The sequence below is a fragment of the Phlebotomus papatasi genome, unplaced genomic scaffold, assembly GCF_024763615.1.
Source record: "Phlebotomus papatasi isolate M1 unplaced genomic scaffold, Ppap_2.1 HiC_scaffold_310, whole genome shotgun sequence".
NCBI classification, from domain to species: Eukaryota; Metazoa; Arthropoda; class Insecta; order Diptera; family Psychodidae; genus Phlebotomus; species Phlebotomus papatasi.
Window position 1 is genome coordinate 581 of NW_026604533.1, and position 24420 is coordinate 25000.

The 24420-nt window shown below is 37.5% G+C and overlaps 44 non-coding genes across 44 annotated transcripts; all 44 read right to left on the reverse strand.

The window, feature by feature from the left end:
• Window positions 1-222: 222 nt before the first annotated feature.
• Window positions 223-341, reverse strand: LOC129809105 (5S ribosomal RNA). The gene has a single exon (XR_008752564.1). It is a non-coding gene; the product is annotated as a 5S ribosomal RNA (ribosomal RNA).
• A 401-nt stretch (window positions 342-742) lies between these two features.
• LOC129809082 (5S ribosomal RNA) lies at window positions 743-861 on the reverse strand. The gene has a single exon (XR_008752542.1). It is a non-coding gene; the product is annotated as a 5S ribosomal RNA (ribosomal RNA).
• Window positions 862-1061: 200 nt separating this feature from the next.
• LOC129809117 (5S ribosomal RNA) lies at window positions 1062-1180 on the reverse strand. Its single transcript, XR_008752575.1, has one exon. It is a non-coding gene; the product is annotated as a 5S ribosomal RNA (ribosomal RNA).
• Window positions 1181-1775: 595 nt separating this feature from the next.
• LOC129809129 (5S ribosomal RNA) lies at window positions 1776-1894 on the reverse strand. Its single transcript, XR_008752585.1, has one exon. It is a non-coding gene; the product is annotated as a 5S ribosomal RNA (ribosomal RNA).
• A 401-nt stretch (window positions 1895-2295) lies between these two features.
• On the reverse strand, window positions 2296-2414 carry LOC129809093 (5S ribosomal RNA). Its single transcript, XR_008752553.1, has one exon. It is a non-coding gene; the product is annotated as a 5S ribosomal RNA (ribosomal RNA).
• A 200-nt stretch (window positions 2415-2614) lies between these two features.
• On the reverse strand, window positions 2615-2733 carry LOC129809083 (5S ribosomal RNA). Its single transcript, XR_008752543.1, has one exon. It is a non-coding gene; the product is annotated as a 5S ribosomal RNA (ribosomal RNA).
• Window positions 2734-4111: 1378 nt separating this feature from the next.
• On the reverse strand, window positions 4112-4230 carry LOC129809084 (5S ribosomal RNA). Its single transcript, XR_008752544.1, has one exon. It is a non-coding gene; the product is annotated as a 5S ribosomal RNA (ribosomal RNA).
• A 394-nt stretch (window positions 4231-4624) lies between these two features.
• LOC129809085 (5S ribosomal RNA) lies at window positions 4625-4743 on the reverse strand. Its single transcript, XR_008752545.1, has one exon. It is a non-coding gene; the product is annotated as a 5S ribosomal RNA (ribosomal RNA).
• A 394-nt stretch (window positions 4744-5137) lies between these two features.
• On the reverse strand, window positions 5138-5256 carry LOC129809086 (5S ribosomal RNA). Its single transcript, XR_008752546.1, has one exon. It is a non-coding gene; the product is annotated as a 5S ribosomal RNA (ribosomal RNA).
• Window positions 5257-6045: 789 nt separating this feature from the next.
• Window positions 6046-6164, reverse strand: LOC129809087 (5S ribosomal RNA). The gene has a single exon (XR_008752547.1). It is a non-coding gene; the product is annotated as a 5S ribosomal RNA (ribosomal RNA).
• Window positions 6165-6946: 782 nt separating this feature from the next.
• On the reverse strand, window positions 6947-7065 carry LOC129809088 (5S ribosomal RNA). Its single transcript, XR_008752548.1, has one exon. It is a non-coding gene; the product is annotated as a 5S ribosomal RNA (ribosomal RNA).
• A 394-nt stretch (window positions 7066-7459) lies between these two features.
• LOC129809089 (5S ribosomal RNA) lies at window positions 7460-7578 on the reverse strand. Its single transcript, XR_008752549.1, has one exon. It is a non-coding gene; the product is annotated as a 5S ribosomal RNA (ribosomal RNA).
• A 394-nt stretch (window positions 7579-7972) lies between these two features.
• On the reverse strand, window positions 7973-8091 carry LOC129809090 (5S ribosomal RNA). The gene has a single exon (XR_008752550.1). It is a non-coding gene; the product is annotated as a 5S ribosomal RNA (ribosomal RNA).
• Window positions 8092-8485: 394 nt separating this feature from the next.
• On the reverse strand, window positions 8486-8604 carry LOC129809091 (5S ribosomal RNA). The gene has a single exon (XR_008752551.1). It is a non-coding gene; the product is annotated as a 5S ribosomal RNA (ribosomal RNA).
• A 394-nt stretch (window positions 8605-8998) lies between these two features.
• On the reverse strand, window positions 8999-9117 carry LOC129809092 (5S ribosomal RNA). Its single transcript, XR_008752552.1, has one exon. It is a non-coding gene; the product is annotated as a 5S ribosomal RNA (ribosomal RNA).
• Window positions 9118-9511: 394 nt separating this feature from the next.
• Window positions 9512-9630, reverse strand: LOC129809095 (5S ribosomal RNA). The gene has a single exon (XR_008752554.1). It is a non-coding gene; the product is annotated as a 5S ribosomal RNA (ribosomal RNA).
• A 394-nt stretch (window positions 9631-10024) lies between these two features.
• Window positions 10025-10143, reverse strand: LOC129809096 (5S ribosomal RNA). The gene has a single exon (XR_008752555.1). It is a non-coding gene; the product is annotated as a 5S ribosomal RNA (ribosomal RNA).
• Window positions 10144-10537: 394 nt separating this feature from the next.
• LOC129809097 (5S ribosomal RNA) lies at window positions 10538-10656 on the reverse strand. The gene has a single exon (XR_008752556.1). It is a non-coding gene; the product is annotated as a 5S ribosomal RNA (ribosomal RNA).
• A 394-nt stretch (window positions 10657-11050) lies between these two features.
• Window positions 11051-11169, reverse strand: LOC129809098 (5S ribosomal RNA). Its single transcript, XR_008752557.1, has one exon. It is a non-coding gene; the product is annotated as a 5S ribosomal RNA (ribosomal RNA).
• A 1515-nt stretch (window positions 11170-12684) lies between these two features.
• On the reverse strand, window positions 12685-12803 carry LOC129809099 (5S ribosomal RNA). Its single transcript, XR_008752558.1, has one exon. It is a non-coding gene; the product is annotated as a 5S ribosomal RNA (ribosomal RNA).
• Window positions 12804-13197: 394 nt separating this feature from the next.
• On the reverse strand, window positions 13198-13316 carry LOC129809100 (5S ribosomal RNA). The gene has a single exon (XR_008752559.1). It is a non-coding gene; the product is annotated as a 5S ribosomal RNA (ribosomal RNA).
• Window positions 13317-13717: 401 nt separating this feature from the next.
• On the reverse strand, window positions 13718-13836 carry LOC129809101 (5S ribosomal RNA). Its single transcript, XR_008752560.1, has one exon. It is a non-coding gene; the product is annotated as a 5S ribosomal RNA (ribosomal RNA).
• Window positions 13837-14230: 394 nt separating this feature from the next.
• LOC129809102 (5S ribosomal RNA) lies at window positions 14231-14349 on the reverse strand. The gene has a single exon (XR_008752561.1). It is a non-coding gene; the product is annotated as a 5S ribosomal RNA (ribosomal RNA).
• A 200-nt stretch (window positions 14350-14549) lies between these two features.
• LOC129809103 (5S ribosomal RNA) lies at window positions 14550-14668 on the reverse strand. Its single transcript, XR_008752562.1, has one exon. It is a non-coding gene; the product is annotated as a 5S ribosomal RNA (ribosomal RNA).
• Window positions 14669-15062: 394 nt separating this feature from the next.
• On the reverse strand, window positions 15063-15181 carry LOC129809104 (5S ribosomal RNA). The gene has a single exon (XR_008752563.1). It is a non-coding gene; the product is annotated as a 5S ribosomal RNA (ribosomal RNA).
• A 595-nt stretch (window positions 15182-15776) lies between these two features.
• On the reverse strand, window positions 15777-15895 carry LOC129809106 (5S ribosomal RNA). The gene has a single exon (XR_008752565.1). It is a non-coding gene; the product is annotated as a 5S ribosomal RNA (ribosomal RNA).
• Window positions 15896-16289: 394 nt separating this feature from the next.
• LOC129809107 (5S ribosomal RNA) lies at window positions 16290-16408 on the reverse strand. Its single transcript, XR_008752566.1, has one exon. It is a non-coding gene; the product is annotated as a 5S ribosomal RNA (ribosomal RNA).
• A 200-nt stretch (window positions 16409-16608) lies between these two features.
• On the reverse strand, window positions 16609-16727 carry LOC129809108 (5S ribosomal RNA). Its single transcript, XR_008752567.1, has one exon. It is a non-coding gene; the product is annotated as a 5S ribosomal RNA (ribosomal RNA).
• Window positions 16728-17128: 401 nt separating this feature from the next.
• LOC129809109 (5S ribosomal RNA) lies at window positions 17129-17247 on the reverse strand. Its single transcript, XR_008752568.1, has one exon. It is a non-coding gene; the product is annotated as a 5S ribosomal RNA (ribosomal RNA).
• A 394-nt stretch (window positions 17248-17641) lies between these two features.
• On the reverse strand, window positions 17642-17760 carry LOC129809111 (5S ribosomal RNA). Its single transcript, XR_008752569.1, has one exon. It is a non-coding gene; the product is annotated as a 5S ribosomal RNA (ribosomal RNA).
• A 200-nt stretch (window positions 17761-17960) lies between these two features.
• Window positions 17961-18079, reverse strand: LOC129809112 (5S ribosomal RNA). Its single transcript, XR_008752570.1, has one exon. It is a non-coding gene; the product is annotated as a 5S ribosomal RNA (ribosomal RNA).
• A 394-nt stretch (window positions 18080-18473) lies between these two features.
• Window positions 18474-18592, reverse strand: LOC129809113 (5S ribosomal RNA). The gene has a single exon (XR_008752571.1). It is a non-coding gene; the product is annotated as a 5S ribosomal RNA (ribosomal RNA).
• A 394-nt stretch (window positions 18593-18986) lies between these two features.
• On the reverse strand, window positions 18987-19105 carry LOC129809114 (5S ribosomal RNA). Its single transcript, XR_008752572.1, has one exon. It is a non-coding gene; the product is annotated as a 5S ribosomal RNA (ribosomal RNA).
• A 401-nt stretch (window positions 19106-19506) lies between these two features.
• LOC129809115 (5S ribosomal RNA) lies at window positions 19507-19625 on the reverse strand. The gene has a single exon (XR_008752573.1). It is a non-coding gene; the product is annotated as a 5S ribosomal RNA (ribosomal RNA).
• Window positions 19626-20213: 588 nt separating this feature from the next.
• LOC129809116 (5S ribosomal RNA) lies at window positions 20214-20332 on the reverse strand. The gene has a single exon (XR_008752574.1). It is a non-coding gene; the product is annotated as a 5S ribosomal RNA (ribosomal RNA).
• Window positions 20333-20532: 200 nt separating this feature from the next.
• Window positions 20533-20651, reverse strand: LOC129809118 (5S ribosomal RNA). The gene has a single exon (XR_008752576.1). It is a non-coding gene; the product is annotated as a 5S ribosomal RNA (ribosomal RNA).
• A 394-nt stretch (window positions 20652-21045) lies between these two features.
• LOC129809119 (5S ribosomal RNA) lies at window positions 21046-21164 on the reverse strand. Its single transcript, XR_008752577.1, has one exon. It is a non-coding gene; the product is annotated as a 5S ribosomal RNA (ribosomal RNA).
• A 394-nt stretch (window positions 21165-21558) lies between these two features.
• On the reverse strand, window positions 21559-21677 carry LOC129809120 (5S ribosomal RNA). The gene has a single exon (XR_008752578.1). It is a non-coding gene; the product is annotated as a 5S ribosomal RNA (ribosomal RNA).
• A 394-nt stretch (window positions 21678-22071) lies between these two features.
• LOC129809121 (5S ribosomal RNA) lies at window positions 22072-22190 on the reverse strand. Its single transcript, XR_008752579.1, has one exon. It is a non-coding gene; the product is annotated as a 5S ribosomal RNA (ribosomal RNA).
• A 200-nt stretch (window positions 22191-22390) lies between these two features.
• Window positions 22391-22509, reverse strand: LOC129809122 (5S ribosomal RNA). The gene has a single exon (XR_008752580.1). It is a non-coding gene; the product is annotated as a 5S ribosomal RNA (ribosomal RNA).
• Window positions 22510-22903: 394 nt separating this feature from the next.
• LOC129809123 (5S ribosomal RNA) lies at window positions 22904-23022 on the reverse strand. The gene has a single exon (XR_008752581.1). It is a non-coding gene; the product is annotated as a 5S ribosomal RNA (ribosomal RNA).
• A 394-nt stretch (window positions 23023-23416) lies between these two features.
• Window positions 23417-23535, reverse strand: LOC129809124 (5S ribosomal RNA). The gene has a single exon (XR_008752582.1). It is a non-coding gene; the product is annotated as a 5S ribosomal RNA (ribosomal RNA).
• Window positions 23536-23735: 200 nt separating this feature from the next.
• On the reverse strand, window positions 23736-23854 carry LOC129809125 (5S ribosomal RNA). Its single transcript, XR_008752583.1, has one exon. It is a non-coding gene; the product is annotated as a 5S ribosomal RNA (ribosomal RNA).
• A 394-nt stretch (window positions 23855-24248) lies between these two features.
• On the reverse strand, window positions 24249-24367 carry LOC129809128 (5S ribosomal RNA). The gene has a single exon (XR_008752584.1). It is a non-coding gene; the product is annotated as a 5S ribosomal RNA (ribosomal RNA).
• Window positions 24368-24420: the final 53 nt, after the last annotated feature.

Below are 24420 nucleotides of genomic sequence, written 5' to 3' on the forward strand. Positions count from 1 at the left end.
TTAAGCAAAAAGGATCAAAGATCGTTGGCGAGAGACTTCAAAGTTCATATTGAATCCATGGCAAAGCCCTTCATGCCTTTTGCCTTTAAGAAATTTTGCAGAAAATGTAATTTAATTAGAAGTTGGTGGATCTGCTAGATCACTATTTCAATTTCCTTCAGAGAAATTATTTAAAATAAATTCAAGTGGTAATATTAAGCAAAAAGGATCAACAAAAAGGGATGCCAACGGCACGCGGTGTTCCCAAGCGGTCCCCCATCCAAGTACTAACCGCGCCCGATGCTGCTTAACTTCGGTGATCGGACGAGAACCGGTGTATTCAGCATGGTATGGTCGTTGGCGAGAGACTTCAAAGTTCATTTTGAGTCCATGGCAAAGCTCTTCATGTCTTTTCCCTTGCAAATTTAAGAAATGTTGCAGAAAATGTAATTTAATTAGAAGTTGGTGGATCTGCTAAACCACTATTTCAATTTCCTTCAGAGAAATTATTTAAAATAAATTCAAGTGGTAATATTAAGCAAAAAGGATCAAAGATCGTTGGCGAGAGACTTCAAAGTTCATTTTGAGTCCATGGCAAAGTTCTTCATGCCATTTCCCTTGCAAATTTAAGAAATGTTGCAGAAAATGTAATTTAATCAGAAGTTGGTGGATCTGCTAGATCACTATTTCAATTTCCTTCAGAGAAATTATTTAAAATAAATTCAAGTGGTAATATTAAGCAAAAAGGATCAACAAAAAGGGATGCCAACGGCACGCGGTGTTCCCAAGCGGTCCCCCATCCAAGTACTAACCACGCCCGATGCTGCTTAACTTCGGTGATCGGACGAGAACCGGTGTATTCAGCATGGTATGGTCGTTGGCGAGAGACTTCAAAGTTCATTTTGAGTCCATGGCAAAGCTCTTCATGTCTTTTCCCTTGCAAATTTAAGAAATGTTGCAGAAAATGTAATTTAATCAGAAGTTGGTGGATCTGCTAGTTCACTATTTCAATTTCCTTCAGAGAAATTATTTAAAATAAATTCAAGTGGTAATATTAAGCAAAAAGGATCAACAAAAAGGGATGCCAACGGCACGCGGTGTTCCCAAGCGGTCCCCCATCCAAGTACTAACCGCGCCCGATGCTGCTTAACTTCGGTGATCGGACGAGAACCGGTGTATTCAGCATGGTATGGTCGTTGGCGAGAGACTTCAAAGTTCATTTTGAGTCCATGGCAAAGCTCTTCATGTCTTTTCCCTTGCAAATTTAAGAAATGTTGCAGAAAATGTAATTTAATTAGAAGTTGGTGGATCTGCTAAACCACTATTTCAATTTCCTTCAGAGAAATTATTTAAAATAAATTCAAGTGGTAATATTAAGCAAAAAGGATCAAAGATCGTTGGCGAGAGACTTCAAAGTTCATTTTGAGTCCATGGCAAAGTTCTTCATGCCATTTCCCTTGCAAATTTAAGAAATGTTGCAGAAAATGTAATTTAATCAGAAGTTGGTGGATCTGCTAGTTCACTATTTCAATTTCCTTCAGAGAAATTATTTAAAATAAATTCAAGTGGTAATATTAAGCAAAAAGGATCAAAGATCGTTGGCGAGAGACTTCAAAGTTCATATTGAATCCATGGCAAAGCCCTTCATGCCTTTTGCCTTTAAGAAATTTTGCAGAAAATGTAATTTAATCAGAAGTTGGTGGATCTGCTAGATCACAATTTCAATTTCCTTCAGAGAAATTATTTAAAATAAATTCAAGTGGTAATATTAAGCAAAAAGGATCAACAAAAAGGGATGCCAACGGCACGCGGTGTTCCCAAGCGGTCCCCCATCCAAGTACTAACCGCGCCCGATGCTGCTTAACTTCGGTGATCGGACGAGAACCGGTGTATTCAGCATGGTATGGTCGTTGGCGAGAGACTTCAAAGTTCATTTTGAGTCCATGGCAAAGCTCTTCATGTCTTTTCCCTTGCAAATTTAAGAAATGTTGCAGAAAATGTAATTTAATTAGAAGTTGGTGGATCTGCTAAACCACTATTTCAATTTCCTTCAGAGAAATTATTTAAAATAAATTCAAGTGGTAATATTAAGCAAAAAGGATCAAAGATCGTTGGCGAGAGACTTCAAAGTTCATTTTGAGTCCATGGCAAAGTTCTTCATGCCATTTCCCTTGCAAATTTAAGAAATGTTGCAGAAAATGTAATTTAATCAGAAGTTGGTGGATCTGCTAGATCACTATTTCAATTTCCTTCAGAGAAATTATTTAAAATAAATTCAAGTGGTAATATTAAGCAAAAAGGATCAACAAAAAGGGATGCCAACGGCACGCGGTGTTCCCAAGCGGTCCCCCATCCAAGTACTAACCACGCCCGATGCTGCTTAACTTCGGTGATCGGACGAGAACCGGTGTATTCAGCATGGTATGGTCGTTGGCGAGAGACTTCAAAGTTCATTTTGAGTCCATGGCAAAGCTCTTCATGTCTTTTCCCTTGCAAATTTAAGAAATGTTGCAGAAAATGTAATTTAATCAGAAGTTGGTGGATCTGCTAGTTCACTATTTCAATTTCCTTCAGAGAAATTATTTAAAATAAATTCAAGTGGTAATATTAAGCAAAAAGGATCAACAAAAAGGGATGCCAACGGCACGCGGTGTTCCCAAGCGGTCCCCCATCCAAGTACTAACCGCGCCCGATGCTGCTTAACTTCGGTGATCGGACGAGAACCGGTGTATTCAGCATGGTATGGTCGTTGGCGAGAGACTTCAAAGTTCATTTTGAGTCCATGGCAAAGCTCTTCATGTCTTTTCCCTTGCAAATTTAAGAAATGTTGCAGAAAATGTAATTTAATTAGAAGTTGGTGGATCTGCTAAACCACTATTTCAATTTCCTTCAGAGAAATTATTTAAAATAAATTCAAGTGGTAATATTAAGCAAAAAGGATCAAAGATCGTTGGCGAGAGACTTCAAAGTTCATTTTGAGTCCATGGCAAAGTTCTTCATGCCATTTCCCTTGCAAATTTAAGAAATGTTGCAGAAAATGTAATTTAATCAGAAGTTGGTGGATCTGCTAGTTCACTATTTCAATTTCCTTCAGAGAAATTATTTAAAATAAATTCAAGTGGTAATATTAAGCAAAAAGGATCAAAGATCGTTGGCGAGAGACTTCAAAGTTCATATTGAATCCATGGCAAAGCCCTTCATGCCTTTTGCCTTTAAGAAATGTTGCAGAAAATGTAATTTAATTAGAAGTTGGTGGATCTGCTAAACCACTATTTCAATTTCCTTCAGAGAAATTATTTAAAATAAATTCAAGTGGTAATATTAAGCAAAAAGGATCAAAGATCGTTGGCGAGAGACTTCAAAGTTCATTTTGAGTCCATGGCAAAGCTCTTCATGTCTTTTCCCTTGCAAATTTAAGAAATGTTGCAGAAAATGTAATTTAATTAGAAGTTGGTGGATCTGCTAAACCACTATTTCAATTTCCTTCAGAGAAATTATTTAAAATAAATTAAAGTGGTAATATTAAGCAAAAAGGATCAAAGATCGTTGGCGAGAGACTTCAAAGTTCATATTGAATCCATGGCAAAGCCCTTCATGCCTTTTGCCTTTAAGAAATTTTGCAGAAAATGTAATTTAATTAGAAGTTGGTGGATCTGCTAGATCACTATTTCAATTTCCCTCAGAGAAATTATTTAAAATAAATTCAAGTGGTAATATTAAGCAAAAAGGATCAAAGATCGTTGGCGAGAGACTTCAAAGTTCATATTGAATCCATGGCAAAGCCCTTCATGCCTTTTGCCTTTAAGAAATTTTGCAGAAAATGTAATTTAATTAGAAGTTGGTGGATCTGCTAGATCACAATTTCAATTTCCTTCAGAGAAATTATTTAAAATAAATTAAAGTGGTAATATTAAGCAAAAAGGATCAAAGATCGTTGGCGAGAGACTTCAAAGTTCATATTGAATCCATGGCAAAGCCCTTCATGCCTTTTGCCTTTAAGAAATTTTGCAGAAAATGTAATTTAATTAGAAGTTGGTGGATCTGCTAGATCACTATTTCAATTTCCTTCAGAGAAATTATTTAAAATAAATTCAAGTGGTAATATTAAGCAAAAAGGATCAACAAAAAGGGATGCCAACGGCACGCGGTGTTCCCAAGCGGTCCCCCATCCAAGTACTAACCGCGCCCGATGCTGCTTAACTTCGGTGATCGGACGAGAACCGGTGTATTCAGCATGGTATGGTCGTTGGCGAGAGACTTCAAAGTTCATTTTGAGTCCATGGCAAAGCTCTTCATGTCTTTTCCCTTGCAAATTTAAGAAATGTTGCAGAAAATGTAATTTAATTAGAAGTTGGTGGATCTGCTAAACCACTATTTCAATTTCCTTCAGAGAAATTATTTAAAATAAATTAAAGTGGTAATATTAAGCAAAAAGGATCAAAGATCGTTGGCGAGAGACTTCAAAGTTCATATTGAATCCATGGCAAAGCCCTTCATGCCTTTTGCCTTTAAGAAATTTTGCAGAAAATGTAATTTAATTAGAAGTTGGTGGATCTGCTAGATCACAATTTCAATTTCCTTCAGAGAAATTATTTAAAATAAATTCAAGTGGTAATATTAAGCAAAAAGGATCAACAAAAAGGGATGCCAACGGCACGCGGTGTTCCCAAGCGGTCCCCCATCCAAGTACTAACCGCGCCCGATGCTGCTTAACTTCGGTGATCGGACGAGAACCGGTGTATTCAGCATGGTATGGTCGTTGGCGAGAGACTTCAAAGTTCATTTTGAGTCCATGGCAAAGCTCTTCATGTCTTTTCCCTTGCAAATTTAAGAAATGTTGCAGAAAATGTAATTTAATTAGAAGTTGGTGGATCTGCTAAACCACTATTTCAATTTCCTTCAGAGAAATTATTTAAAATAAATTAAAGTGGTAATATTAAGCAAAAAGGATCAAAGATCGTTGGCGAGAGACTTCAAAGTTCATATTGAATCCATGGCAAAGCCCTTCATGCCTTTTGCCTTTAAGAAATTTTGCAGAAAATGTAATTTAATTAGAAGTTGGTGGATCTGCTAGATCACTATTTCAATTTCCTTCAGAGAAATTATTTAAAATAAATTAAAGTGGTAATATTAAGCAAAAAGGATCAACAAAAAGGGATGCCAACGGCACGCGGTGTTCCCAAGCGGTCCCCCATCCAAGTACTAACCGCGCCCGATGCTGCTTAACTTCGGTGATCGGACGAGAACCGGTGTATTCAGCATGGTATGGTCGTTGGCGAGAGACTTCAAAGTTCATTTTGAGTCCATGGCAAAGCTCTTCATGTCTTTTCCCTTGCAAATTTAAGAAATGTTGCAGAAAATGTAATTTAATTAGAAGTTGGTGGATCTGCTAAACCACTATTTCAATTTCCTTCAGAGAAATTATTTAAAATAAATTAAAGTGGTAATATTAAGCAAAAAGGATCAAAGATCGTTGGCGAGAGACTTCAAAGTTCATATTGAATCCATGGCAAAGCCCTTCATGCCTTTTGCCTTTAAGAAATTTTGCAGAAAATGTAATTTAATTAGAAGTTGGTGGATCTGCTAGATCACAATTTCAATTTCCTTCAGAGAAATTATTTAAAATAAATTCAAGTGGTAATATTAAGCAAAAAGGATCAAAGATCGTTGGCGAGAGACTTCAAAGTTCATTTTGAGTCCATGGCAAAGCTCTTCATGCCATTTCCCTTGCAAATTTAAGAAATGTTGCAGAAAATGTAATTTAATCAGAAGTTGGTGGATCTGCTAGTTCACTATTTCAATTTCCTTCAGAGAAATTATTTAAAATAAATTCAAGTGGTAATATTAAGCAAAAAGGATCAAAGATCGTTGGCGAGAGACTTCAAAGTTCATATTGAATCCATGGCAAAGCCCTTCATGCCTTTTGCCTTTAAGAAATTTTGCAGAAAATGTAATTTAATCAGAAGTTGGTGGATCTGCTAGATCACAATTTCAATTTCCTTCAGAGAAATTATTTAAAATAAATTCAAGTGGTAATATTAAGCAAAAAGGATCAACAAAAAGGGATGCCAACGGCACGCGGTGTTCCCAAGCGGTCCCCCATCCAAGTACTAACCGCGCCCGATGCTGCTTAACTTCGGTGATCGGACGAGAACCGGTGTATTCAGCATGGTATGGTCGTTGGCGAGAGACTTCAAAGTTCATTTTGAGTCCATGGCAAAGCTCTTCATGTCTTTTCCCTTGCAAATTTAAGAAATGTTGCAGAAAATGTAATTTAATTAGAAGTTGGTGGATCTGCTAAACCACTATTTCAATTTCCTTCAGAGAAATTATTTAAAATAAATTAAAGTGGTAATATTAAGCAAAAAGGATCAAAGATCGTTGGCGAGAGACTTCAAAGTTCATATTGAATCCATGGCAAAGCCCTTCATGCCTTTTGCCTTTAAGAAATTTTGCAGAAAATGTAATTTAATTAGAAGTTGGTGGATCTGCTAGATCACAATTTCAATTTCCTTCAGAGAAATTATTTAAAATAAATTCAAGTGGTAATATTAAGCAAAAAGGATCAAAGATCGTTGGCGAGAGACTTCAAAGTTCATATTGAATCCATGGCAAAGCCCTTCATGCCTTTTGCCTTTAAGAAATTTTGCAGAAAATGTAATTTAATTAGAAGTTGGTGGATCTGCTAGATCACAATTTCAATTTCCTTCAGAGAAATTATTTAAAATAAATTAAAGTGGTAATATTAAGCAAAAAGGATCAAAGATCGTTGGCGAGAGACTTCAAAGTTCATATTGAATCCATGGCAAAGCCCTTCATGCCTTTTGCCTTTAAGAAATTTTGCAGAAAATGTAATTTAATTAGAAGTTGGTGGATCTGCTAGATCACTATTTCAATTTCCTTCAGAGAAATTATTTAAAATAAATTAAAGTGGTAATATTAAGCAAAAAGGATCAACAAAAAGGGATGCCAACGGCACGCGGTGTTCCCAAGCGGTCCCCCATCCAAGTACTAACCGCGCCCGATGCTGCTTAACTTCGGTGATCGGACGAGAACCGGTGTATTCAGCATGGTATGGTCGTTGGCGAGAGACTTCAAAGTTCATTTTGAGTCCATGGCAAAGCTCTTCATGTCTTTTCCCTTGCAAATTTAAGAAATGTTGCAGAAAATGTAATTTAATTAGAAGTTGGTGGATCTGCTAAACCACTATTTCAATTTCCTTCAGAGAAATTATTTAAAATAAATTCAAGTGGTAATATTAAGCAAAAAGGATCAAAGATCGTTGGCGAGAGACTTCAAAGTTCATATTGAATCCATGGCAAAGCCCTTCATGCCTTTTGCCTTTAAGAAATTTTGCAGAAAATGTAATTTAATTAGAAGTTGGTGGATCTGTTGGATCACAATTTCAATTTCCTTCAGAGAAATTATTTAAAATAAATTAAAGTGGTAATATTAAGCAAAAAGGATCAACAAAAAGGGATGCCAACGGCACGCGGTGTTCCCAAGCGGTCCCCCATCCAAGTACTAACCGCGCCCGATGCTGCTTAACTTCGGTGATCGGACGAGAACCGGTGTATTCAGCATGGTATGGTCGTTGGCGAGAGACTTCAAAGTTCATTTTGAGTCCATGGCAAAGCTCTTCATGCCATTTCCCTTGCAAATTTAAGAAATGTTGCAGAAAATGTAATTTAATCAGAAGTTGGTGGATCTGCTAGTTCACTATTTCAATTTCCTTCAGAGAAATTATTTAAAATAAATTCAAGTGGTAATATTAAGCAAAAAGGATCAAAGATCGTTGGCGAGAGACTTCAAAGTTCATATTGAATCCATGGCAAAGCCCTTCATGCCTTTTGCCTTTAAGAAATTTTGCAGAAAATGTAATTTAATCAGAAGTTGGTGGATCTGCTAGATCACAATTTCAATTTCCTTCAGAGAAATTATTTAAAATAAATTCAAGTGGTAATATTAAGCAAAAAGGATCAACAAAAAGGGATGCCAACGGCACGCGGTGTTCCCAAGCGGTCCCCCATCCAAGTACTAACCGCGCCCGATGCTGCTTAACTTCGGTGATCGGACGAGAACCGGTGTATTCAGCATGGTATGGTCGTTGGCGAGAGACTTCAAAGTTCATTTTGAGTCCATGGCAAAGCTCTTCATGCCATTTCCCTTGCAAATTTAAGAAATGTTGCAGAAAATGTAATTTAATCAGAAGTTGGTGGATCTGCTAGTTCACTATTTCAATTTCCTTCAGAGAAATTATTTAAAATAAATTCAAGTGGTAATATTAAGCAAAAAGGATCAAAGATCGTTGGCGAGAGACTTCAAAGTTCATATTGAATCCATGGCAAAGCCCTTCATGCCTTTTGCCTTTAAGAAATTTTGCAGAAAATGTAATTTAATTAGAAGTTGGTGGATCTGCTAGATCACTATTTCAATTTCCTTCAGAGAAATTATTTAAAATAAATTAAAGTGGTAATATTAAGCAAAAAGGATCAACAAAAAGGGATGCCAACGGCACGCGGTGTTCCCAAGCGGTCCCCCATCCAAGTACTAACCGCGCCCGATGCTGCTTAACTTCGGTGATCGGACGAGAACCGGTGTATTCAGCATGGTATGGTCGTTGGCGAGAGACTTCAAAGTTCATTTTGAGTCCATGGCAAAGCTCTTCATGTCTTTTCCCTTGCAAATTTAAGAAATGTTGCAGAAAATGTAATTTAATTAGAAGTTGGTGGATCTGCTAAACCACTATTTCAATTTCCTTCAGAGAAATTATTTAAAATAAATTCAAGTGGTAATATTAAGCAAAAAGGATCAAAGATCGTTGGCGAGAGACTTCAAAGTTCATATTGAATCCATGGCAAAGCCCTTCATGCCTTTTGCCTTTAAGAAATTTTGCAGAAAATGTAATTTAATTAGAAGTTGGTGGATCTGCTAGATCACTATTTCAATTTCCTTCAGAGAAATTATTTAAAATAAATTAAAGTGGTAATATTAAGCAAAAAGGATCAACAAAAAGGGATGCCAACGGCACGCGGTGTTCCCAAGCGGTCCCCCATCCAAGTACTAACCGCGCCCGATGCTGCTTAACTTCGGTGATCGGACGAGAACCGGTGTATTCAGCATGGTATGGTCGTTGGCGAGAGACTTCAAAGTTCATTTTGAGTCCATGGCAAAGCTCTTCATGTCTTTTCCCTTGCAAATTTAAGAAATGTTGCAGAAAATGTAATTTAATTAGAAGTTGGTGGATCTGCTAAACCACTATTTCAATTTCCTTCAGAGAAATTATTTAAAATAAATTAAAGTGGTAATATTAAGCAAAAAGGATCAAAGATCGTTGGCGAGAGACTTCAAAGTTCATATTGAATCCATGGCAAAGCCCTTCATGCCTTTTGCCTTTAAGAAATTTTGCAGAAAATGTAATTTAATTAGAAGTTGGTGGATCTGCTAGATCACAATTTCAATTTCCTTCAGAGAAATTATTTAAAATAAATTCAAGTGGTAATATTAAGCAAAAAGGATCAACAAAAAGGGATGCCAACGGCACGCGGTGTTCCCAAGCGGTCCCCCATCCAAGTACTAACCGCGCCCGATGCTGCTTAACTTCGGTGATCGGACGAGAACCGGTGTATTCAGCATGGTATGGTCGTTGGCGAGAGACTTCAAAGTTCATTTTGAGTCCATGGCAAAGCTCTTCATGTCTTTTCCCTTGCAAATTTAAGAAATGTTGCAGAAAATGTAATTTAATTAGAAGTTGGTGGATCTGCTAAACCACTATTTCAATTTCCTTCAGAGAAATTATTTAAAATAAATTAAAGTGGTAATATTAAGCAAAAAGGATCAAAGATCGTTGGCGAGAGACTTCAAAGTTCATATTGAATCCATGGCAAAGCCCTTCATGCCTTTTGCCTTTAAGAAATTTTGCAGAAAATGTAATTTAATTAGAAGTTGGTGGATCTGCTAGATCACAATTTCAATTTCCTTCAGAGAAATTATTTAAAATAAATTCAAGTGGTAATATTAAGCAAAAAGGATCAACAAAAAGGGATGCCAACGGCACGCGGTGTTCCCAAGCGGTCCCCCATCCAAGTACTAACCGCGCCCGATGCTGCTTAACTTCGGTGATCGGACGAGAACCGGTGTATTCAGCATGGTATGGTCGTTGGCGAGAGACTTCAAAGTTCATTTTGAGTCCATGGCAAAGCTCTTCATGTCTTTTCCCTTGCAAATTTAAGAAATGTTGCAGAAAATGTAATTTAATTAGAAGTTGGTGGATCTGCTAAACCACTATTTCAATTTCCTTCAGAGAAATTATTTAAAATAAATTAAAGTGGTAATATTAAGCAAAAAGGATCAAAGATCGTTGGCGAGAGACTTCAAAGTTCATATTGAATCCATGGCAAAGCCCTTCATGCCTTTTGCCTTTAAGAAATTTTGCAGAAAATGTAATTTAATTAGAAGTTGGTGGATCTGCTAGATCACAATTTCAATTTCCTTCAGAGAAATTATTTAAAATAAATTCAAGTGGTAATATTAAGCAAAAAGGATCAACAAAAAGGGATGCCAACGGCACGCGGTGTTCCCAAGCGGTCCCCCATCCAAGTACTAACCGCGCCCGATGCTGCTTAACTTCGGTGATCGGACGAGAACCGGTGTATTCAGCATGGTATGGTCGTTGGCGAGAGACTTCAAAGTTCATTTTGAGTCCATGGCAAAGCTCTTCATGTCTTTTCCCTTGCAAATTTAAGAAATGTTGCAGAAAATGTAATTTAATTAGAAGTTGGTGGATCTGCTAAACCACTATTTCAATTTCCTTCAGAGAAATTATTTAAAATAAATTAAAGTGGTAATATTAAGCAAAAAGGATCAAAGATCGTTGGCGAGAGACTTCAAAGTTCATATTGAATCCATGGCAAAGCCCTTCATGCCTTTTGCCTTTAAGAAATTTTGCAGAAAATGTAATTTAATTAGAAGTTGGTGGATCTGCTAGATCACAATTTCAATTTCCTTCAGAGAAATTATTTAAAATAAATTAAAGTGGTAATATTAAGCAAAAAGGATCAACAAAAAGGGATGCCAACGGCACGCGGTGTTCCCAAGCGGTCCCCCATCCAAGTACTAACCGCGCCCGATGCTGCTTAACTTCGGTGATCGGACGAGAACCGGTGTATTCAGCATGGTATGGTCGTTGGCGAGAGACTTCAAAGTTCATTTTATTTCCCTTGCAAATTTAAGAAATGTTGCAGAAAATGTAATTTAATCAGAAGTTGGTGGATCTGCTAGTTCACTATTTCAATTTCCTTCCATGGCAAAGCAAAGATCTTCATGTTCATATTGAATCCATGGCAAAGCCCTTCATGCCTTTTGCCTTTAAGAAATGGATTGCAGAAAATGTAATTTAATTAGAAGTTGGTGGATCTGCTAGCATGGTATCACTATTTCAATTTCCAAATTTAAGAAATGTTCAGAGAAATTTCCTTCAGAGAAATTATTTAAAATAAATTAAAGTGGTAATATTAAGCAAAAAGGATCAAAGATCGTTGGCGAGAGACTTCAAAGTTCATATTGAATCCATGGCAAAGCCCTTCATGCCTTTTGCCTTTAAGAAATTTTGCAGAAAATGTAATTTAATTAGAAGTTGGTGGATCTGCTAGATCACAATTTCAATTTCCTTCAGAGAAATTATTTAAAATAAATTAAAGTGGTAATATTAAGCAAAAAGGATCAAAGATCGTTGGCGAGAGACTTCAAAGTTCATATTGAATCCATGGCAAAGCCCTTCATGCCTTTTGCCTTTAAGAAATTTTGCAGAAAATGTAATTTAATTAGAAGTTGGTGGATCTGCTAGATCACTATTTCAATTTCCCTCAGAGAAATTATTTAAAATAAATTCAAGTGGTAATATTAAGCAAAAAGGATCAAAGATCGTTGGCGAGAGACTTCAAAGTTCATATTGAATCCATGGCAAAGCCCTTCATGCCTTTTGCCTTTAAGAAATTTTGCAGAAAATGTAATTTAATTAGAAGTTGGTGGATCTGCTAGATCACAATTTCAATTTCCTTCAGAGAAATTATTTAAAATAAATTAAAGTGGTAATATTAAGCAAAAAGGATCAAAGATCGTTGGCGAGAGACTTCAAAGTTCATATTGAATCCATGGCAAAGCCCTTCATGCCTTTTGCCTTTAAGAAATTTTGCAGAAAATGTAATTTAATTAGAAGTTGGTGGATCTGCTAGATCACTATTTCAATTTCCCTCAGAGAAATTATTTAAAATAAATTCAAGTGGTAATATTAAGCAAAAAGGATCAAAGATCGTTGGCGAGAGACTTCAAAGTTCATATTGAATCCATGGCAAAGCCCTTCATGCCTTTTGCCTTTAAGAAATTTTGCAGAAAATGTAATTTAATTAGAAGTTGGTGGATCTGCTAGATCACAATTTCAATTTCCTTCAGAGAAATTATTTAAAATAAATTAAAGTGGTAATATTAAGCAAAAAGGATCAAAGATCGTTGGCGAGAGACTTCAAAGTTCATATTGAATCCATGGCAAAGCCCTTCATGCCTTTTGCCTTTAAGAAATTTTGCAGAAAATGTAATTTAATTAGAAGTTGGTGGATCTGCTAGATCACTATTTCAATTTCCTTCAGAGAAATTATTTAAAATAAATTAAAGTGGTAATATTAAGCAAAAAGGATCAACAAAAAGGGATGCCAACGGCACGCGGTGTTCCCAAGCGGTCCCCCATCCAAGTACTAACCGCGCCCGATGCTGCTTAACTTCGGTGATCGGACGAGAACCGGTGTATTCAGCATGGTATGGTCGTTGGCGAGAGACTTCAAAGTTCATTTTGAGTCCATGGCAAAGCTCTTCATGTCTTTTCCCTTGCAAATTTAAGAAATGTTGCAGAAAATGTAATTTAATCAGAAGTTGGTGGATCTGCTAGTTCACTATTTCAATTTCCTTCAGAGAAATTATTTAAAATAAATTAAAGTGGTAATATTAAGCAAAAAGGATCAAAGATCGTTGGCGAGAGACTTCAAAGTTCATATTGAATCCATGGCAAAGCCCTTCATGCCTTTTGCCTTTAAGAAATTTTGCAGAAAATGTAATTTAATTAGAAGTTGGTGGATCTGCTAGATCACAATTTCAATTTCCTTCAGAGAAATTATTTAAAATAAATTCAAGTGGTAATATTAAGCAAAAAGGATCAACAAAAAGGGATGCCAACGGCACGCGGTGTTCCCAAGCGGTCCCCCATCCAAGTACTAACCGCGCCCGATGCTGCTTAACTTCGGTGATCGGACGAGAACCGGTGTATTCAGCATGGTATGGTCGTTGGCGAGAGACTTCAAAGTTCATTTTGAGTCCATGGCAAAGCTATTCATGCCATTTCCCTTGCAAATTTAAGAAATGTTGCAGAAAATGTAATTTAATCAGAAGTTGGTGGATCTGCTAGTTCACTATTTCAATTTCCTTCAGAGAAATTATTTAAAATAAATTCAAGTGGTAATATTAAGCAAAAAGGATCAAAGATCGTTGGCGAGAGACTTCAAAGTTCATATTGAATCCATGGCAAAGTTCTTCATGCCATTTCCCTTGCAAATTTAAGAAATGTTGCAGAAAATGTAATTTAATCAGAAGTTGGTGGATCTGCTAGTTCACTATTTCAATTTCCTTCAGAGAAATTATTTAAAATAAATTCAAGTGGTAATATTAAGCAAAAAGGATCAACAAAAAGGGATGCCAACGGCACGCGGTGTTCCCAAGCGGTCCCCCATCCAAGTACTAACCGCGCCCGATGCTGCTTAACTTCGGTGATCGGACGAGAACCGGTGTATTCAGCATGGTATGGTCGTTGGCGAGAGACTTCAAAGTTCATTTTGAGTCCATGGCAAAGCTCTTCATGCCATTTCCTTTGCAAATTTAAGAAATGTTGCAGAAAATGTAATTTAATCAGAAGTTGGTGGATCTGCTAAACCACTATTTCAATTTCCTTCAGAGAAATTATTTAAAATAAATTCAAGTGGTAATATTAAGCAAAAAGGATCAAAGATCGTTGGCGAGAGACTTCAAAGTTCATATTGAATCCATGGCAAAGCCCTTCATGCCTTTTGCCTTTAAGAAATTTTGCAGAAAATGTAATTTAATTAGAAGTTGGTGGATCTGCTAGATCACAATTTCAATTTCCTTCAGAGAAATTATTTAAAATAAATTCAAGTGGTAATATTAAGCAAAAAGGATCAACAAAAAGGGATGCCAACGGCACGCGGTGTTCCCAAGCGGTCCCCCATCCAAGTACTAACCGCGCCCGATGCTGCTTAACTTCGGTGATCGGACGAGAACCGGTGTATTCAGCATGGTATGGTCGTTGGCGAGAGACTTCAAAGTTCATTTTGAGTCCATGGCAAAGCTCTTCATGTCTTTTCCCTTGCAAATTTAAGAAATGTTGCAGAAAATGTAATTTAATCAGAAGTTGGTGGATCTGCTAGTTCACTATTTCAATTTCCTTCAGAGAAATTATTTAAAATAAATTCAAGTGGTAATATTAAGCAAAAAGGATCAACAAAAAGGGATGCCAACGGCACGCGGTGTTCCCAAGCGGTCCCCCATCCAAGTACTAACCGCGCCCGATGCTGCTTAACTTCGGTGATCGGACGAGAACCGGTGTATTCAGCATGGTATGGTCGTTGGCGAGAGACTTCAAAGTTCATTTTGAGTCCATGGCAAAGCTCTTCATGCCATTTCCCTTGCAAATTTAAGAAATGTTGCAGAAAATGTAATTTAATCAGAAGTTGGTGGATCTGCTAAACCACTATTTCAATTTCCTTCAGAGAAATTATTTAAAATAAATTCAAGTGGTAATATTAAGCAAAAAGGATCAAAGATCGTTGGCGAGAGACTTCAAAGTTCATATTGAATCCATGGCAAAGCCCTTCATGCCTTTTGCCTTTAAGAAATTTTGCAGAAAATGTAATTTAATTAGAAGTTGGTGGATCTGCTAGATCACAATTTCAATTTCCTTCAGAGAAATTATTTAAAATAAATTCAAGTGGTAATATTAAGCAAAAAGGATCAACAAAAAGGGATGCCAACGGCACGCGGTGTTCCCAAGCGGTCCCCCATCCAAGTACTAACCGCGCCCGATGCTGCTTAACTTCGGTGATCGGACGAGAACCGGTGTATTCAGCATGGTATGGTCGTTGGCGAGAGACTTCAAAGTTCATTTTGAGTCCATGGCAAAGCTCTTCATGCCATTTCCCTTGCAAATTTAAGAAATGTTGCAGAAAATGTAATTTAATCAGAAGTTGGTGGATCTGCTAGTTCACAATTTCAATTTCCTTCAGAGAAATTATTTAAAATAAATTAAAGTGGTAATATTAAGCAAAAAGGATCAAAGATCGTTGGCGAGAGACTTCAAAGTTCATTTTGAGTCCATGGCAAAGTTCTTCATGCCATTTCCCTTGCAAATTTAAGAAATGTTGCAGAAAATGTAATTTAATCAGAAGTTGGTGGATCTGCTAAACCACTATTTCAATTTCCTTCAGAGAAATTATTTAAAATAAATTCAAGTGGTAATATTAAGCAAAAAGGATCAAAGATCGTTGGCGAGAGACTTCAAAGTTCATATTGAATCCATGGCAAAGCCCTTCATGCCTTTTGCCTTTAAGAAATTTTGCAGAAAATGTAATTTAATTAGAAGTTGGTGGATCTGCTAGATCACAATTTCAATTTCCTTCAGAGAAATTATTTAAAATAAATTCAAGTGGTAATATTAAGCAAAAAGGATCAACAAAAAGGGATGCCAACGGCACGCGGTGTTCCCAAGCGGTCCCCCATCCAAGTACTAACCGCGCCCGATGCTGCTTAACTTCGGTGATCGGACGAGAACCGGTGTATTCAGCATGGTATGGTCGTTGGCGAGAGACTTCAAAGTTCATTTTGAGTCCATGGCAAAGCTCTTCATGTCTTTTCCCTTGCAAATTTAAGAAATGTTGCAGAAAATGTAATTTAATTAGAAGTTGGTGGATCTGCTAGTTCACTATTTCAATTTCCTTCAGAGAAATTATTTAAAATAAATTCAAGTGGTAATATTAAGCAAAAAGGATCAAAGATCGTTGGCGAGAGACTTCAAAGTTCATATTGAATCCATGGCAAAGCCCTTCATGCCTTTTGCCTTTAAGAAATTTTGCAGAAAATGTAATTTAATCAGAAGTTGGTGGATCTGCTAGATCACAATTTCAATTTCCTTCAGAGAAATTATTTAAAATAAATTCAAGTGGTAATATTAAGCAAAAAGGATCAACAAAAAGGGATGCCAACGGCACGCGGTGTTCCCAAGCGGTCCCCCATCCAAGTACTAACCGCGCCCGATGCTGCTTAACTTCGGTGATCGGACGAGAACCGGTGTATTCAGCATGGTATGGTCGTTGGCGAGAGACTTCAAAGTTCATTTTGAGTCCATGGCAAAGCTCTTCATGCCATTTCCCTTGCAAATTTAAGAAATGTTGCAGAAAATGTAATTTAATCAGAAGTTGGTGGATCTGCTAGTTCACTATTTCAATTTCCTTCAGAGAAATTATTTAAAATAAATTAAAGTGGTAATATTAAGCAAAAAGGATCAACAAAAAGGGATGCCAACGGCACGCGGTGTTCCCAAGCGGTCCCCCATCCAAGTACTAACCGCGCCCGATGCTGCTTAACTTCGGTGATCGGACGAGAACCGGTGTATTCAGCATGGTATGGTCGTTGGCGAGAGACTTCAAAGTTCATTTTGAGTCCATGGCAAAGCTCTTCATGCCATTTCCCTTGCAAATTTAAGAAATGTTGCAGAAAATGTAATTTAATCAGAAGTTGGTGGATCTGCTAAACCACTATTTCAATTTCCTTCAGAGAAATTATTTAAAATAAATTCAAGTGGTAATATTAAGCAAAAAGGATCAAAGATCGTTGGCGAGAGACTTCAAAGTTCATTTTGAGTCCATGGCAAAGTTCTTCATGCCATTTCCCTTGCAAATTTAAGAAATGTTGCAGAAAATGTAATTTAATCAGAAGTTGGTGGATCTGCTAGTTCACTATTTCAATTTCCTTCAGAGAAATTATTTAAAATAAATTCAAGTGGTAATATTAAGCAAAAAGGATCAACAAAAAGGGATGCCAACGGCACGCGGTGTTCCCAAGCGGTCCCCCATCCAAGTACTAACCGCGCCCGATGCTGCTTAACTTCGGTGATCGGACGAGAACCGGTGTATTCAGCATGGTATGGTCGTTGGCGAGAGACTTCAAAGTTCATTTTGAGTCCATGGCAAAGCTCTTCATGCCATTTCCCTTGCAAATTTAAGAAATGTTGCAGAAAATGTAATTTAATCAGAAGTTGGTGGATCTGCTAAACCACTATTTCAATTTCCTTCAGAGAAATTATTTAAAATAAATTCAAGTGGTAATATTAAGCAAAAAGGATCAAAGATCGTTGGCGAGAGACTTCAAAGTTCATATTGAATCCATGGCAAAGCCCTTCATGCCTTTTGCGTTTAAGAAATTTTGCAGAAAATGTAATTTAATTAGAAGTTGGTGGATCTGCTAGATCACAATTTCAATTTCCTTCAGAGAAATTATTTAAAATAAATTCAAGTGGTAATATTAAGCAAAAAGGATCAACAAAAAGGGATGCCAACGGCACGCGGTGTTCCCAAGCGGTCCCCCATCCAAGTACTAACCGCGCCCGATGCTGCTTAACTTCGGTGATCGGACGAGAACCGGTGTATTCAGCATGGTATGGTCGTTGGCGAGAGACTTCAAAGTTCATTTTGAGTCCATGGCAAAGCTCTTCATGTCTTTTCCCTTGCAAATTTAAGAAATGTTGCAGAAAATGTAATTTAATCAGAAGTTGGTGGATCTGCTAGTTCACTATTTCAATTTCCTTCAGAGAAATTATTTAAAATAAATTCAAGTGGTAATATTAAGCAAAAAGGATCAACAAAAAGGGATGCCAACGGCACGCGGTGTTCCCAAGCGGTCCCCCATCCAAGTACTAACCGCGCCCGATGCTGCTTAACTTCGGTGATCGGACGAGAACCGGTGTATTCAGCATGGTATGGTCGTTGGCGAGAGACTTCAAAGTTCATTTTGAGTCCATGGCAAAGCTCTTCATGCCATTTCCCTTGCAAATTTAAGAAATGTTGCAGAAAATGTAATTTAATCAGAAGTTGGTGGATCTGCTAAACCACTATTTCAATTTCCTTCAGAGAAATTATTTAAAATAAATTCAAGTGGTAATATTAAGCAAAAAGGATCAAAGATCGTTGGCGAGAGACTTCAAAGTTCATATTGAATCCATGGCAAAGCCCTTCATGCCTTTTGCCTTTAAGAAATTTTGCAGAAAATGTAATTTAATCAGAAGTTGGTGGATCTGCTAGATCACAATTTCAATTTCCTTCAGAGAAATTATTTAAAATAAATTCAAGTGGTAATATTAAGCAAAAAGGATCAACAAAAAGGGATGCCAACGGCACGCGGTGTTCCCAAGCGGTCCCCCATCCAAGTACTAACCGCGCCCGATGCTGCTTAACTTCGGTGATCGGACGAGAACCGGTGTATTCAGCATGGTATGGTCGTTGGCGAGAGACTTCAAAGTTCATTTTGAGTCCATGGCAAAGCTCTTCATGTCTTTTCCCTTGCAAATTTAAGAAATGTTGCAGAAAATGTAATTTAATTAGAAGTTGGTGGATCTGCTAAACCACTATTTCAATTTCCTTCAGAGAAATTATTTAAAATAAATTCAAGTGGTAATATTAAGCAAAAAGGATCAAAGATCGTTGGCGAGAGACTTCAAAGTTCATATTGAATCCATGGCAAAGCCCTTCATGCCTTTTGCCTTTAAGAAATTTTGCAGAAAATGTAATTTAATTAGAAGTTGGTGGATCTGCTAGATCACAATTTCAATTTCCTTCAGAGAAATTATTTAAAATAAATTCAAGTGGTAATATTAAGCAAAAAGGATCAACAAAAAGGGATGCCAACGGCACGCGGTGTTCCCAAGCGGTCCCCCATCCAAGTACTAACCGCGCCCGATGCTGCTTAACTTCGGTGATCGGACGAGAACCGGTGTATTCAGCATGGTATGGTCGTTGGCGAGAGACTTCAAAGTTCATTTTGAGTCCATGGCAAAGCTCTTCATGCCATTTCCCTTGCAAATTTAAGAAATGTTGCAGAAAATGTAATTTAATCAGAAGTTGGTGGATCTGCTAGTTCACAATTTCAATTTCCTTCAGAGAAATTATTTAAAATAAATTAAAGTGGTAATATTAAGCAAAAAGGATCAAAGATCGTTGGCGAGAGACTTCAAAGTTCATTTTGAGTCCATGGCAAAGTTCTTCATGCCATTTCCCTTGCAAATTTAAGAAATGTTGCAGAAAATGTAATTTAATCAGAAGTTGGTGGATCTGCTAGTTCACTATTTCAATTTCCTTCAGAGAAATTATTTAAAATAAATTCAAGTGGTAATATTAAGCAAAAAGGATCAACAAAAAGGGATGCCAACGGCACGCGGTGTTCCCAAGCGGTCCCCCATCCAAGTACTAACCGCGCCCGATGCTGCTTAACTTCGGTGATCGGACGAGAACCGGTGTATTCAGCATGGTATGGTCGTTGGCGAGAGACTTCAAAGTTCATTTTGAGTCCATGGCAAAGCTCTTCATGCCATTTCCTTTGCAAATTTAAGAAATGTTGCAGAAAATGTAATTTAATCAGAAGTTGGTGGATCTGCTAAACCACTATTTCAATTTCCTTCAGAGAAATTATTTAAAATAAATTCAAGTGGTAATATTAAGCAAAAAGGATCAAAGATCGTTGGCGAGAGACTTCAAAGTTCATATTGAATCCATGGCAAAGCCCTTCATACCTTTTGCCTTTAAGAAATTTTGCAGAAAATGTAATTTAATTAGAAGTTGATGGATCTGCTAGATAACAATTTCAATTTCCTTCAGAGAAATTATTTAAAATAAATTCAAGTGGTAATATTAAGCAAAAAGGATCAAAGATCGTTGGCGAGAGACTTCAAAGTTCATATTGAATCCATGGCAAAGCCCTTCATGCCTTTTGCCTTTAAGAAATTTTGCAGAAAATGTAATTTAATTAGAAGTTGGTGGATCTGCTAGATCACAATTTCAATTTCCTTCAGAGAAATTATTTAAAATAAATTCAAGTGGTAATATTAAGCAAAAAGGATCAACAAAAAGGGATGCCAACGGCACGCGGTGTTCCCAAGCGGTCCCCCATCCAAGTACTAACCGCGCCCGATGCTGCTTAACTTCGGTGATCGGACGAGAACCGGTGTATTCAGCATGGTATGGTCGTTGGCGAGAGACTTCAAAGTTCATTTTGAGTCCATGGCAAAGCTCTTCATGCCATTTCCCTTGCAAATTTAAGAAATGTTGCAGAAAATGTAATTTAATCAGAAGTTGGTGGATCTGCTAAACCACTATTTCAATTTCCTTCAGAGAAATTATTTAAAATAAATTAAAGTGGTAATATTAAGCAAAAAGGATCAACAAAAAGGGATGCCAACGGCACGCGGTGTTCCCAAGCGGTCCCCCATCCAAGTACTAACCGCGCCCGATGCTGCTTAACTTCGGTGATCGGACGAGAACCGGTGTATTCAGCATGGTATGGTCGTTGGCGAGAGACTTCAAAGTTCATTTTGAGTCCATGGCAAAGCTCTTCATGTCTTTTCCCTTGCAAATTTAAGAAATGTTGCAGAAAATGTAATTTAATTAGAAGTTGGTGGATCTGCTAGTTCACTATTTCAATTTCCTTCAGAGAAATTATTTAAAATAAATTCAAGTGGTAATATTAAGCAAAAAGGATCAAAGATCGTTGGCGAGAGACTTCAAAGTTCATATTGAATCCATGGCAAAGCCCTTCATACCTTTTGCCTTTAAGAAATTTTGCAGAAAATGTAATTTAATTAGAAGTTGATGGATCTGCTAGATCACTATTTCAATTTCCTTCAGAGAAATTATTTAAAATAAATTCAAGTGGTAATATTAAGCAAAAAGGATCAACAAAAAGGGATGCCAACGGCACGCGGTGTTCCCAAGCGGTCCCCCATCCAAGTACTAACCGCGCCCGATGCTGCTTAACTTCGGTGATCGGACGAGAACCGGTGTATTCAGCATGGTATGGTCGTTGGCGAGAGACTTCAAAGTTCATTTTGAGTCCATGGCAAAGCTCTTCATGTCTTTTCCCTTGCAAATTTAAGAAATGTTGCAGAAAATGTAATTTAATTAGAAGTTGGTGGATCTGCTAAACCACTATTTCAATTTCCTTCAGAGAAATTATTTAAAATAAATTCAAGTGGTAATATTAAGCAAAAAGGATCAAAGATCGTTGGCGAGAGACTTCAAAGTTCATATTGAATCCATGGCAAAGCCCTTCATGCCTTTTGCCTTTAAGAAATTTTGCAGAAAATGTAATTTAATTAGAAGTTGGTGGATCTGCTAGATCACAATTTCAATTTCCTTCAGAGAAATTATTTAAAATAAATTCAAGTGGTAATATTAAGCAAAAAGGATCAACAAAAAGGGATGCCAACGGCACGCGGTGTTCCCAAGCGGTCCCCCATCCAAGTACTAACCGCGCCCGATGCTGCTTAACTTCGGTGATCGGACGAGAACCGGTGTATTCAGCATGGTATGGTCGTTGGCGAGAGACTTCAAAGTTCATTTTGAGTCCATGGCAAAGCTCTTCATGCCATTTCCTTTGCAAATTTAAGAAATGTTGCAGAAAATGTAATTTAATCAGAAGTTGGTGGATCTGCTAAACCACTATTTCAATTTCCTTCAGAGAAATTATTTAAAATAAATTCAAGTGGTAATATTAAGCAAAAAGGATCAAAGATCGTTGGCGAGAGACTTCAAAGTTCATATTGAATCCATGGCAAAGCCCTTCATGCCTTTTGCCTTTAAGAAATTTTGCAGAAAATGTAATTTAATTAGAAGTTGGTGGATCTGCTAGATCACAATTTCAATTTCCTTCAGAGAAATTATTTAAAATAAATTCAAGTGGTAATATTAAGCAAAAAGGATCAACAAAAAGGGATGCCAACGGCACGCGGTGTTCCCAAGCGGTCCCCCATCCAAGTACTAACCGCGCCCGATGCTGCTTAACTTCGGTGATCGGACGAGAACCGGTGTATTCAGCATGGTATGGTCGTTGGCGAGAGACTTCAAAGTTCATTTTGAGTCCATGGCAAAGCTCTTCATGTCTTTTCCCTTGCAAATTTAAGAAATGTTGCAGAAAATGTAATTTAATCAGAAGTTGGTGGATCTGCTAGTTCACTATTTCAATTTCCTTCAGAGAAATTATTTAAAATAAATTCAAGTGGTAATATTAAGCAAAAAGGATCAACAAAAAGGGATGCCAACGGCACGCGGTGTTCCCAAGCGGTCCCCCATCCAAGTACTAACCGCGCCCGATGCTGCTTAACTTCGGTGATCGGACGAGAACCGGTGTATTCAGCATGGTATGGTCGTTGGCGAGAGACTTCAAAGTTCATTTTGAGTCCATGGCAAAGCTCTTCATGCCATTTCCCTTGCAAATTTAAGAAATGTTGCAGAAAATGTAATTTAATCAGAAGTTGGTGGATCTGCTAAACCACTATTTCAATTTCCTTCAGAGAAATTATTTAAAATAAATTCAAGTGGTAATATTAAGCAAAAAGGATCAAAGATCGTTGGCGAGAGACTTCAAAGTTCATATTGAATCCATGGCAAAGCCCTTCATGCCTTTTGCCTTTAAGAAATTTTGCAGAAAATGTAATTTAATTAGAAGTTGGTGGATCTGCTAGATCACAATTTCAATTTCCTTCAGAGAAATTATTTAAAATAAATTCAAGTGGTAATATTAAGCAAAAAGGATCAACAAAAAGGGATGCCAACGGCACGCGGTGTTCCCAAGCGGTCCCCCATCCAAGTACTAACCGCGCCCGATGCTGCTTAACTTCGGTGATCGGACGAGAACCGGTGTATTCAGCATGGTATGGTCGTTGGCGAGAGACTTCAAAGTTCATTTTGAGTCCATGGCAAAGCTCTTCATGCCATTTCCCTTGCAAATTTAAGAAATGTTGCAGAAAATGTAATTTAATCAGAAGTTGGTGGATCTGCTAGTTCACTATTTCAATTTCCTTCAGAGAAATTATTTAAAATAAATTCAAGTGGTAATATTAAGCAAAAAGGATCAAAGATCGTTGGCGAGAGACTTCAAAGTTCATATTGAATCCATGGCAAAGCCCTTCATGCCTTTTGCCTTTAAGAAATTTTGCAGAAAATGTAATTTAATTAGAAGTTGGTGGATCTGCTAGATCACAATTTCAATTTCCTTCAGAGAAATTATTTAAAATAAATTCAAGTGGTAATATTAAGCAAAAAGGATCAACAAAAAGGGATGCCAACGGCACGCGGTGTTCCCAAGCGGTCCCCCATCCAAGTACTAACCGCGCCCGATGCTGCTTAACTTCGGTGATCGGACGAGAACCGGTGTATTCAGCATGGTATGGTCGTTGGCGAGAGACTTCAAAGTTCATTTTGAGTCCATGGCAAAGCTCTTCATGTCTTTTCCCTTGCAAATTTAAGAAATGTTGCAGAAAATGTAATTTAATCAGAAGTTGGTGGATCTGCTAGTTCACTATTTCAATTTCCTTCAGAGAAATTATTTAAAATAAATTCAAGTGGTAATATTAAGCAAAAAGGATCAACAAAAAGGGATGCCAACGGCACGCGGTGTTCCCAAGCGGTCCCCCATCCAAGTACTAACCGCGCCCGATGCTGCTTAACTTCGGTGATCGGACGAGAACCGGTGTATTCAGCATGGTATGGTCGTTGGCGAGAGACTTCAAAGTTCATTTTGAGTCCATGGCAAAGCTCTTCATGCCATTTCCCTTGCAAATTTAAGAAATGTTGCAGAAAATGTAATTTAATCAGAAGTTGGTGGATCTGCTAGTTCACTATTTCAATTTCCTTCAGAGAAATTATTTAAAATAAATTCAAGTGGTAATATTAAGCAAAAAGGATCAAAGATCGTTGGCGAGAGACTTCAAAGTTCATATTGAATCCATGGCAAAGCCCTTCATGCCTTTTGCCTTTAAGAAATTTTGCAGAAAATGTAATTTAATTAGAAGTTGGTGGATCTGCTAGATCACAATTTCAATTTCCTTCAGAGAAATTATTTAAAATAAATTCAAGTGGTAATATTAAGCAAAAAGGATCAACAAAAAGGGATGCCAACGGCACGCGGTGTTCCCAAGCGGTCCCCCATCCAAGTACTAACCGCGCCCGATGCTGCTTAACTTCGGTGATCGGACGAGAACCGGTGTATTCAGCATGGTATGGTCGTTGGCGAGAGACTTCAAAGTTCATTTTGAGTCCATGGCAAAGCTCTTCATGCCATTTC